Below are 11,442 nucleotides of genomic sequence, written 5' to 3' on the forward strand. Positions count from 1 at the left end.
CCTCTGCATGCAAGCTCAGACTGCTACCATGATGCAGTCTGATCGATGCCAGGCATTCAAGTCCCAAAGCTACTGAAAGCCATCTGCAGCTTCCCCTGCTGAATGTTAGCAGCCTTTCACCATCATTCTGCAGTCACTGGGGTAGCACTATAGGAGCACAAAGTCTGACAGAGGCGCACAAGGATCAGTTTGCAACAGACCAGACACATAAAAGTTCATTGCCAAGTTCATCTTCACAGCACTGCTCTGATAAGCACAGTTCAATGTGGTCCTTATACTGCTTTAAGGTTATAGTCAAGATTCCAGTCAAGTCATCTTTACCATAGTTCAGGGATTGTTCTTTGCTGAGGTTCAAGTAGGAAAATTGTTCCCTGAACATCCTGCGCAGATCCTGCCTCCTGCTGAAAATCTTTTTCCGGGGAAGTGCCGGAAGATTGGAAAACGGCTAATGTTACGCCGTTGTTTAAGAAGGGTGCCAGGCAAAAGGCGGGGAATTATAGGCTGGTTAGTTTAACGTCTGTGGTAGGTAAAATGTTAGAATCCGTCATTAAGGAGGAAATTGCGAGGCATCTTGAATGGAATTGCTTGATAGAGCAGACGCAACACGGTTTCATTAAAGGGAAGTCGTGTCTGACAAATTTACTGGAGTTCTATGAGGATGTGTCTAGGGCAGTGGATAGAGGAGAGCCGGTGGATGTGGTCTTTCTGGATTTTCAGAAGGCGTTTGACAAAGTACCTCACAAGAGGTTATTGCAGAAGGTCAGGGGACATGGAGTTGGGGGTAGGGTGTTAGCGTGGATAGAGGATTGGTTGTCAAATAGGAGGCAGAGAGTGGGGGTCAATGTGTGCTATTCGGATTGGCGGTTGGTGACTAGTGGGGTGCCCCAGGGGTCGGTGCTGGGGCCTCAGCTATTTACCATTTATATAGATGATCTGGAGGAGGGAACCGAGTGCAGGGTGTCGAAATTTGCTGATGACACCAAGATTGGGGGAAAGGCAAATTGTGCGGAGGGTGTGGAGAGTCTGCAGAAGGATCTAGATAGGCTGGGCGAATGGGCCAGGAAATGGCAAATGGAATTTAATGTTGGCAAGTGTGAGGTGGTCCACTTTGGTAGGAAGAATGGTAGGAAGGACTATTACTTACGTGGCGAAAAACTGCAGCAGGCGACGGTGCAGAGGGACCTCGGGGTCCTTGTGCATGAGTCGCAAAAACCCAGCTTGCAGGTGCAGCAGGTGGTCAGGAAGGCGAATGGGATGCTGGCCTTCATAGCGAGGGGGATTGAATATAAAAGTAGGGAGGTCTTGCTGCAGCTGTATAGGGCATTGGTGAGGCCGCAGCTGGAGTACTGTGTGCAGTTTTGGGCGCCGCACCTGTGCAAGGATATTTTGGCCCTGGAGGGAGTGCAGAGGAGGTTTACTAGGCTGATACCGGAGTTGAGGGGGTTGAGCTATGAGGAGAGGCTGAATAAACTAGGCTTGTACTCGCTAGAGTTTAGAAGAATGAGGGGAGATCTCATTGAGACGTATAAGATGATGAATGGGATGGATAGGATAGAGGTGGAGAGACTCTTCCCGCTCAAAAAAGACAGTAGGACTAGGGGGCACAGCCTCAAGATAAAGGGGAGGCGGTTTAGAACGGAGTTGAGGAGGAACTTCTTCACTCAAAGGGTGGTGAATCTCTGGAATTCTCTGCCCGTTGAAGTGGTGGAGGCTGCCTCGCTAAATATTTTTAAGAAGCGGGTTGATGGGTTTTTGATAAGAGAGGGGATTAAGGGTTATGGGGAGAGGGCGGGAAAGTGGAACTGAGCCACAACAGATCAGCCATGATCTTATTGAATGGCAGGGCAGGCTCGAAGGGCTAGATGGCCTACTCCTGCTCCTATTTCTTATGTTCTTATGTTCTCCTTCTCCTCCCTCTTACAGCAGCCTGCTCTGCATTGCCCTCTTTTCATTCTCCATGCAGTGCATGGGAAATGACTCCTCATGCACCCCTATTTTGGAGCAACTACTTTGTGAAAAAAAACCTTGAAGTCAGCAACTTCTGCACTACTCCCTTTAGTCCTCTGCAAATTGAAATGGCTGTAGGAAGTGCCATACTATGTAGAATTGCAGCAAAAAACAGGATAAATCAACCAGAAACTAAACTGCATGACATTGATGACTGCTTAAAACTACACTGTTGGGGGTAACTTTCTGCTGTTGAACACGTGTTTAACTGTGTGAGGATAAGAGAGGCATCAGCTGGTGTGTTGAACTCCAAAATGGCACCACTGATGTCAGATAAGGAGAGGCGATGGTCTAGAGATTATCACTAGACTATTAATCCAGAAACTCAGATATTGTTCTGGGGACCTGGGTTCAAATCATACCACAGCAGATGGTGGAATTTGAATTCAATAAAAATATTTGGAATTAAGAATCTATGATGGCAATGAAGCCAGTCAATTGTCAGAAAAACCCATCTGATTCACTAATGTACTTTACGGAAGGAAATCTGCCGTCCTTATCTGGTCTGGACTACATTTGACTACAGAGCTACAGCAAAGTGGTTGACTCTCAACTGCCCTCTAAAACGGCCTAGTAAGTCACTCAGTTCAAGGGCAACTCGGGATGGACAATAAATGCTAGCCAGCCAATGACGCCCATGTCCCACAAATGAATAAAAAAGTATTGCAAGGTGATTGACATCATGATCTACCTGCTTGGCATCAGTCAGTGGACACTATGTGCACACTAGTCCACTCAACAATACAGCATTGGTGTGAATCATTAACAAGTATACATCCTGAAAATGCAATTTTGGATCCCAAAATCTCTCATAATGCTAAGTGGCCCATTTTTTTGTCTCCTAGGCTTTCAAATCCTGCTGTCAAAATCTTTACAATGATTGACTACAACAACAAAAATAAAGTGAGATTAGAAAGAAAGAATTAATTGTCGTTTCTTTATAGGTCACACAGCTCTCATTGTCCAGATGATTTCTAAATGATTATTAAATAATGAATAAAGACAGAAAACATTGACCAACAGTTTTTTATTCAGAATCAGGAGGTTATGCAATGACACACTGATCAAAGTTTGTATGATTAATTAGGTGTTAAAGTCATTGACATGCAGGTAAGGTTCTGTGTCAGATTTAAGGAGCTAAATCTGAAAGGTGAATTCAATTATATTATGCTGAGTTGCTGTATTTTAAAAGTCTATTGAGGCAATGATTAAGGTCAGCACATTTTGCCTCAGAATTTAATGCCAGTAATTGACCTTTCCTGACCGCATCCCTGATAGACTCTAAATAAGTACTTCTCAGGATATTGTGAAATTTTGTCCTGCTGACTGTGACTTAAATGATGACAATAGCAAAGCTACCCCAACCAACGCTAATATAAACCAGAGTCCAAAAAATTGCCAGCAATACAATGTCAATATAGGAACTCCCCCCGAGATTAACTCCTCAGTGATCAGAGTTCCTTCAACAGGTTGCCTTTATTTACAAACTGACTCTAAGAGTCAGAATCCAGAGTGTCATTTCTCAAATATATATATGAAACTCACTGATTGGGCAAGCAATCAGTTTACTTATTTATTAGTCAACAGTAGGCTTACATTAACACTGCAATGAATTTACTGTGAAAATCTCCTAATCGCCACACTCCAGTGCCTGTTTGGGTACACCGAGGGAGAATTTAGCATGGCCAATGTACCTAACCAGCACATCTTTCAGACTGTGAGAGAAAACCAGAGCATCCAGAGGGAACCCATGCAGACATGGGGAGAATGTGTAGATTCCACACAGGCAGTGACCCAAGCCAAGGATCATATCCAGCTTCCTGGTGCTACACACACGTATATAACATATATGTATGTTACACACAAGAGATCAAACTCTTGTGTCTCACAAAGGCCGTTACACCCCTGATGAAAGGAATCATAAAATAGATATGAACAACTGTTTTGCTTAAACTATTGAACTTGTGGTTAAAAACAAAAGTCACGTGCAACAGCTAATAAAAGGCCTGGAGTAATTGTAAACAAGTCATTTATAATTAAAAAGTACAATACTAGGATATATAGAATGGGAGTGCAAAAGTTATGTAATGGGTTTTATCATCCATTGGTCATACCAAACATCAAATACAAGCTGGATTTTTGTCAACGGGGTGAAATTGCCAGAAGCACGGACTTAAATTCAGGTGGGGTGATCAACAGGGCCCGCAGGATTTTCTGTCCAGCACAGGTGGAATTTCCTATGCAGTCTTCTGATCTCCTGCCCAAATTACAATTGTGTACCTGTGCTGAATGAAGCATTGCACCAAGAGCATGAATTCATAAAATTTGCCCCAGTGTTTTCAGTTTGGATCGCCCCACGACAAAAGAGATATCCCTTTGTTGGGAAGGATGAAGAAAAGAAGATGACTGATCCCATGTGTGGAGCAGGTGACGATTGAGCCAAAGATGGAGACACTTAAGCTTCATAGTCTAGAAAGAGGGTATCTAATCAATGGGGCATAGCTGAAGGCAGGGCATTTCATCAAAATGTCCAAAAATAATGAATGGTTGTGATCAGTAAACCCATCCTCAACGTATGCCAAGAAAATGAAAGCCATAAATGGAACTTTCTGGCCTAGCATTCGCTGCAACTGTCATGTCGGTAAATTAGACCGCTGCATGCTCCGATTCTCCAGTGGGCCATTTATGCCACAGAACTACTTCAAATAAGCTGCAGCAAGCACTGCAATGGATGGAAAGCTGCAATGGTCAAAGTAAAACCCTTTGTAATATGAGGTTCACTATGTCCTTCAGGGAAGGAAATCTGCCATCCTTACCTGGTCTGGCCTACATGTAACTCCAAAGCTACAGCAATGTGGTTGACTCTCAACTGTTCTCCAAAGGCACCTAGGGATGGGCATAAATGCTGGCCAGCCAGTGATGCCCATGTCCCACGAATAAATAACAAAAAATGATGCTACTCTGGGCTGAAGTGTTTAAAATCAGTTGTTTAAAGATCTAAAGATTGAATCAATGGGCAGAGTCAAGCACAAATTTAAAGGATTTACCTGGTAAATTATATTGTAGTGTTGACTTACCTTCTCAGCTTCCTTAAGGTTCTCCCTACATTTCTATTCTCAGGTCCTATGGGTCCTCTACACAACTTGGACCTTGAATATCATGTCCTGGTTGACACGGTGAACAGTTGTCCTCTGGAGAGAATGTTCTAAAATGTTAGGCAGTGCATGCCTCACACACATCTCTTGTAGCAATATAGCCACATTGCCAACCATCAAATAGGAGGTTTGAATGCCTCATCGACCCATCACTTGCCACTCATTTATTTTTTATCTCTTCATTTATTTTACAGACTGTGCTGTTTGTCTAACGCTGCATGTGAAAAGATGTAAATATACTTCCAAAATACTTGAAGCTTTTGTAAAGGTTGTGGCACTCTTTAACACATCCCTCCCCCAGCCTAACCACATGAGCACCACAATCACCCCACCATCACCACCCTATCTCACATGTGGCCAATTTTTGCCACAATCCTTTAAAGTTTAACTGCAGTTTTTTTAAAATGGGTGCCAATAAAGGAGCTTTCTTACCAGTAGCTCCTCCTTGCCAAGCACAAAAGGCTATTGCTGAAAATTCAATACTCGTAAGGCTTTAAAGCTGGGAAAATTGGGAGGTTAGCCTGTCAGGAAGCTGGAAAGCATTAGGCTAGTCATGTTGTGGTTGCACCATATCAATGCAGAGACAAAAAAATGCCTTTCTATTATTCCATGAATAAAAAATTCCAATTCTTACATCTAACCTGAAGTTTCCCAAGCTTGCAATCATCTCTTTTAATTTTCTTCCTTTTCTAATAAGAAAAATAAAACATATCAACTTAACCAATTGTCTTGATGACTTGAAAAATATAGATTGTGTTGCTATTCTTCCCACTCTCTATTAGGAAAAATAACAGATGCAATAGTGTCTGTCATGTTCTCGAAATGAGAAAGTTGAGCTGTAATGTGGGCAGTTAAGTCAGTCAGCCTGTCTGCATTGAAGACAGGGTTTTAGCTGTGGTGACATATAGTGAAAAACAAGATCTAATGTACGTTTTTAATTGTCAGTTAAATTAAATCCTTAGCACTGGAAACTCTCCACCAATTACAAATTGATTAATCGCCCAATGCCTCAAGGGCACATCGCTGTTGTTAGAAACCCACTGACATTCTTTGATTATGGAGTTTACCAACAGAGCTCTGTCATGAGATAAATCACATTGCAATTGCATAATTCATGTTAGAAATCTCCCTTGCGCATTAAAACATTATTGTACACTTGTCAGTGATGCAAAAATCATTTGATTACTGCCTGAAATTCATGGGCAAGGACAGGCAAAGATGTTTTATTTACAATTCATTACTAAAAATAAATGGGCTACAATCCCCACCTCAATCCATCCCACTTCCACTTACTGCTGTTGAATTATAACTGGCATTTCTATAGCAACTTTAACATAGAGAGATGTCCCATGGCATATACCAGAGACATAATCCAATGTGTGAATAAAATGCTGTTGTTTGCACATATGGCTGTGTGGGTGTCTAATTTAATTATGGTGAAGACAGCTGGGCTGAAAGGTTTGGAACAGCAAAGGGTCTAGATGTAAAGGGGCAGGCACTGAAGTGGCACTTACCCAGTGATAACCTGCTCACTGATGCTCAGTTTGGGTTCCACTAGGGCACTCAGCTCTTGACCTCATTATAGCCCTAATCCCAACATGGTGAGAAGAGCTGAATCGCAGAGGAGAGATGCCTGCTCTTGACATCAACGCAATAAAGGGGGAGACAATAAGGAGCAGACGCAGCATGGTTTTGATAAGGGGAAGTCGTGTCTGACGAATTTATTGGAGTTCTATGAGGATGTGTTTAGGGCGGTGGATAGAGGAGAGCCGGCGGATGTGGTGTTTCTTGATTTGCAGAAGGCGTTTGATAAGGTGCCACACAAGAGGTTATTACAGAAGGTCAGGGGGCATGGAGTTGGGGGTAGGGTGTTTGCGTGGATAGGGGATTGGCTGTCAAATAGGAGGCAGAGAGTGGGGGTTAATGGGTGCTATTCGGATTGGCGGTTGGTGACTAGTGGAGTGCCCCAGGGGTCGGTGCTGGGGCCTCAGCTATTTACCATTTATATAGATGATCTGGAGGAGGGAACCGAGTGTATGGTGTTGAAATTTGCTGATGACACAAAGATTGGTGGAATGGCAAATTGTGCGGAGGGCGTGGAAAGTCTGCAGAAGGATCTAGATAGGCTGGGCGAATGGGCCAGGTACTGGCAAATGGAATTTAATGTTGGCAAGTGTGAAGTTGTCCACTTTGGTAGGAATAATGGTAGGAAGGACTATTACTTACATGGCGAAAAACTGCAGCATGCGACGGTGCAGAGGGACCTCGGGGTCCTTGTGCATGAGTCGCAAAATCCCAGCCTGCAGGTGCAGCAGGTGGTCAGGAAGGCAAATGGGATGCTGGCCTTCATAGTGAGGGGGATTGGATATAAAAGTAGGGAGGTCTTGCTGCAACTGTACAGGGCACTGGTGAGGCCGCAGCTGGAGTACTGTGTGCAGTTTTGGTCGCCGCACTTATGCAAGGATATTTTGGCCTTGGAGGGAGTGCAGAGGAGGTTTACTAGGCTGATTCCGGAGTTGAGAGGGTTGAACTATGAGGACAGGCTGAATAAACTAGGCTTGTACTCGTTAGAGTTTAGAAGAATGAGGGGAGATCTCATTGAGACATATAAGATGATGAATGGGATGGATAGGATAGAGGTGGAGAGGCTCCTCCCACTCAGAAAGGACAGTAGGACTAGAGGGCACAGCCTCAAGATAAAGGGGGGGCGGTTTAGAACGGAGTTGAGGAGGAACTTCTTCACTCAAAGGGTGGTGAATCTCTGGAATTCTCTGCCCATTGAAGTGGTGGAGGCTGCCTCGCTAAATATATTTAAGACGCGGGTTGATAGGTTTTTGATAGGCAAGGGGATTAAGGGTTATGGGGAAAGGGCGGGAAAGTGGAACTGAGCCACGACAGATCAGCCATGATCTTATTGAATGGCGGGGCAGGCTCGAAGGGCTAGATGGCCTACTCTTGCTCCTATTTCTTATGTTCTTATGTTAATTGTGTAGTGGTAATGTCACTAGAAAAGTAATCTAGAAGCCTAGCCTAATGTTCTGATAACATAGGTTCAAATTCCACCATTGCAGCTGGTGGGATTTAAATTCAGTTAATTATAATAATTCAGTAATGGTGACTAAGAAACTATTTCTGATTGCCACAATTTACCTAAATCACTAATGACCTTTTGGGGATGAAATGTGCTGTCCTAATATGGTTTGATCTACATTTCACACCAAGGTATCTGACACTTCACTGTCTTCTGAAATTAATAAAGAGTAACAAATGTTGACCTTGTCCGCAACACTCACATCACATTCAAAAAGTAAAGAAAACTGACCACCTGTGGCATCAAGGTACGTCAGCAAAAATGGCATCAGTGGGAAAGTGCTCATTGGTTGGACTCATGTCTAGCAAAGAAGATGGAGGCCCCTGGGCATCACTAGCAGGAGCTTCTTAGGATAGTATCATAGGCCCAACCATCTTCAGATGCTATATCAATAACTTTTCCTCCATCGTAAGGACAAGAGTGGGGACATTTGCTGATGATTGTACAGTGTTCGGTAGCATTTATGACTTCTCAGAGACTGAAGCAGTCCATTCTCACATGCAGCAAAGCTTGCACATATTCAAGCTTGGGCTGATAACTAGCAAGTAATATTCATGCCACATAGCTGTCAGGCAATGACTATCTCCAATGAGAAAACTTAACCATTTTCCTCTGATGTTCAACAGCATTACCACTGAATCTCCTATCACGAACATCTTAGAAGTTACAAATGACCAGAATTAAACTGGACTAGCCAAATAAATACTATGGTTACAACAGCAGATCAGAGGCCTGGGGATCTGTGATGAGTAACCCACATCCTGATTTCCCAGACCCTGTCCATCCTTAACAAGCACAAGTCAGAGGTATGATGGAATGTGCTAGACTGCCAGGGTGAGTGCAGCTCCAATAACAGTCAAGAAACTCAATACCATCCAGAGTTTGATCAGCACACTAGCCAGTACCCTAAACATTTACTCCTTCCACTACCAGTGCAAAACATGTGTACCAACTACAAGATGCAGTTCAGCAGCTTGCCAAGCATCTTTCAACAGCACCTTCCAAAACACTGACTTCTCCCTCTGTATGAGAAGTACAACAGCAGTAGGTGCATGGGAATACCATCACCAGCAAGTCTTCCTCCAGGCTACATACCATCCTAATTTGGAACTATATACCCTTCCTTCATTGCCACTTGGTCACACCTGGAAGTTCCTTCCAAACAGTATTGTGGATGCATTTACATCAGATTGCAGTTCATCATCATCATATTCTCAAGGGCAAGTGGGGAAGGATGACAAATGCTGGTCTTGCCAACAATGCTCGCATCTGACGAAGGAACAAAATAAACTGACAACACGCATTTTGGCCGAGTGGCCTGCTTCTGTGCTGTACACTTAATGATGAATACTGTAACCAAAGTTCAATATTTTTAGTTTAATAGTTGATATTTTCATCAGGTTAAGTTTCACAAACCACTCATGCAAATCAGCCATCACTCCCAATGATCCAGAGCAAACTTTTTGCAAAAATATACGTTATTTATAGAATATCTGAATGAACATTACAGAATAACCATCATCCTGAGGTGCTTAAATACAATAAAAAGAACATTACAAACATTTCAAAATGATTATTACATTAAATGATATTTAAATAATCTACATAGATCATGTTGCACTCTGAGATGCTTCAATACAATTATGATACACGTATTCATTGTATACATTTAATGTGAGTCATACATGGGTTACCAACTTGCTTAATAATTTAGAACTATAGAATGATACAACACAGAAGAACTTTATTCAGCCACTATGTTCAATTAGCCAATTAACCTTATTTCTCTGTTTTTTCCCTCACAGTCCTGCAAAACTTTTCCTTTCAAGTACTTATCCAAATTACCCAAGTACTTACCATTTAGCTTGATAAATGTGGCAAGTGCAAAACAGGAAATCTTCTCCCATGCAACAACCAATATAAAACTGAATCTTCAAAACACAATCCTTTATGTGGTAGTTTACCACAGACAAATCATGGAATCCATCTTCGATGAAGGTTTAAACAATGACTGGTGAACTGAACAATGTAAACTCACATCAAGCAGCTTTTGGTTATAAAGCTGTCAAATCAATCACAAAGAATCTTGCCCTTCCCTCTCACAGATACGACCCTAGTCTTACCTTGATTCCTTGGACAAAAGGGTTTCCACAAGGTGTTTTGAGTTGAATGGCCTTGTTCCTTAACTCGGAACAAGTTTTCCTGTTCCACCTGATCGTAAGAGCATAAGATATGGGAGAGGAAATAGGCCATTTGGCACATTGATCATTGCAGGAAAAATCTAAATGGTGAACAGACAAGAGCTCCAATTAATATCATTTCCATCAGATCTGGGCCTTCAGTCTATCAAAAAGGCATGTACTTTTTTTTTTAAATGAACCTTAATTCCAAACTGTTCTAATGATCAATGAAAAGAAGCTAATAATATAATCCATCAGGCATGATTTCATTGAATGGCAGATCTGATTAAATGGGCCAAATGGCCTCCTGTTGCTCCTACTCCTTGTAGTGTAATTCTATAAAATTTTAAAGATCAAGGTACAATGATTTTATGTCACAGGGGATTCATTGCAATGGAAGGGTAATGTGCACAATACAGTGCTGCTGTACTGTGGTGAAGTCAAATGGCAGTTTGTAAGTTCAGTGTGCAGGCAAGCTATGTTGACTTGAACACCAGTAGGAAATAGCACTATCGCTTCTCGGCCTTTTGGCTAAGATCAAGTGTAGTATCGACATGCTGCACTTGGTTGAAGTCATTAGGTTGCATTTCAGCTTCATTTGAAACAATTTTTTAAAGCGGCATCTCGGCCATTTGGCTAAGATGCAAATAAGATCAAGCCCTGGAGGAGGAGCTACACCTACTCCAGTCAGCGTGGATCATGTAGATCAAGCCCAAGACAGGAGGTGAGAACCCTGTCTTGTCAGCTTGGATCGGGAATGTCCCAACGTGTTGGGACTCTGAATTGGGTTTAATTTGACTTGATTGGATTGGAATAAAGTTTAAAAAAAAATAGGAAATAGCACTTAAATTGCTTGTCAGCCTTTTGGCTAAGATCAAGTGTAGTATCAACAGGCTGTGCTTGGTTGAAGTCATTAGGTTACATTTTAGCTTCATTTGAAGCAATTTTTAAAAGCGATATCTTGGCCTTTTGGCTAAGATGCAAATGAGATCAAGCCTTGGAGGGGGAG

General features: G+C 42.4%; 1 non-coding gene across 1 annotated transcript; it reads left to right on the forward strand.

Moving 5' to 3' along the window:
• Nucleotides 1–10,944: 10,944 nt before the first annotated feature.
• On the forward strand, nt 10,945–11,136 carry LOC145341670 (U2 spliceosomal RNA). The gene has a single exon (XR_013886429.1). It is a non-coding gene; the product is annotated as a U2 spliceosomal RNA (small nuclear RNA).
• The last annotated feature ends 306 nt before the right edge of the window (nt 11,137–11,442 follow it).

The sequence above is a fragment of the Carcharhinus amblyrhynchos genome, chromosome 3 (genome assembly GCF_965287045.1).
Source record: "Carcharhinus amblyrhynchos chromosome 3, sCarAmb.v2.hapA, whole genome shotgun sequence".
NCBI lineage: Eukaryota > Metazoa > Chordata > Chondrichthyes > Carcharhiniformes > Carcharhinidae > Carcharhinus > Carcharhinus amblyrhynchos.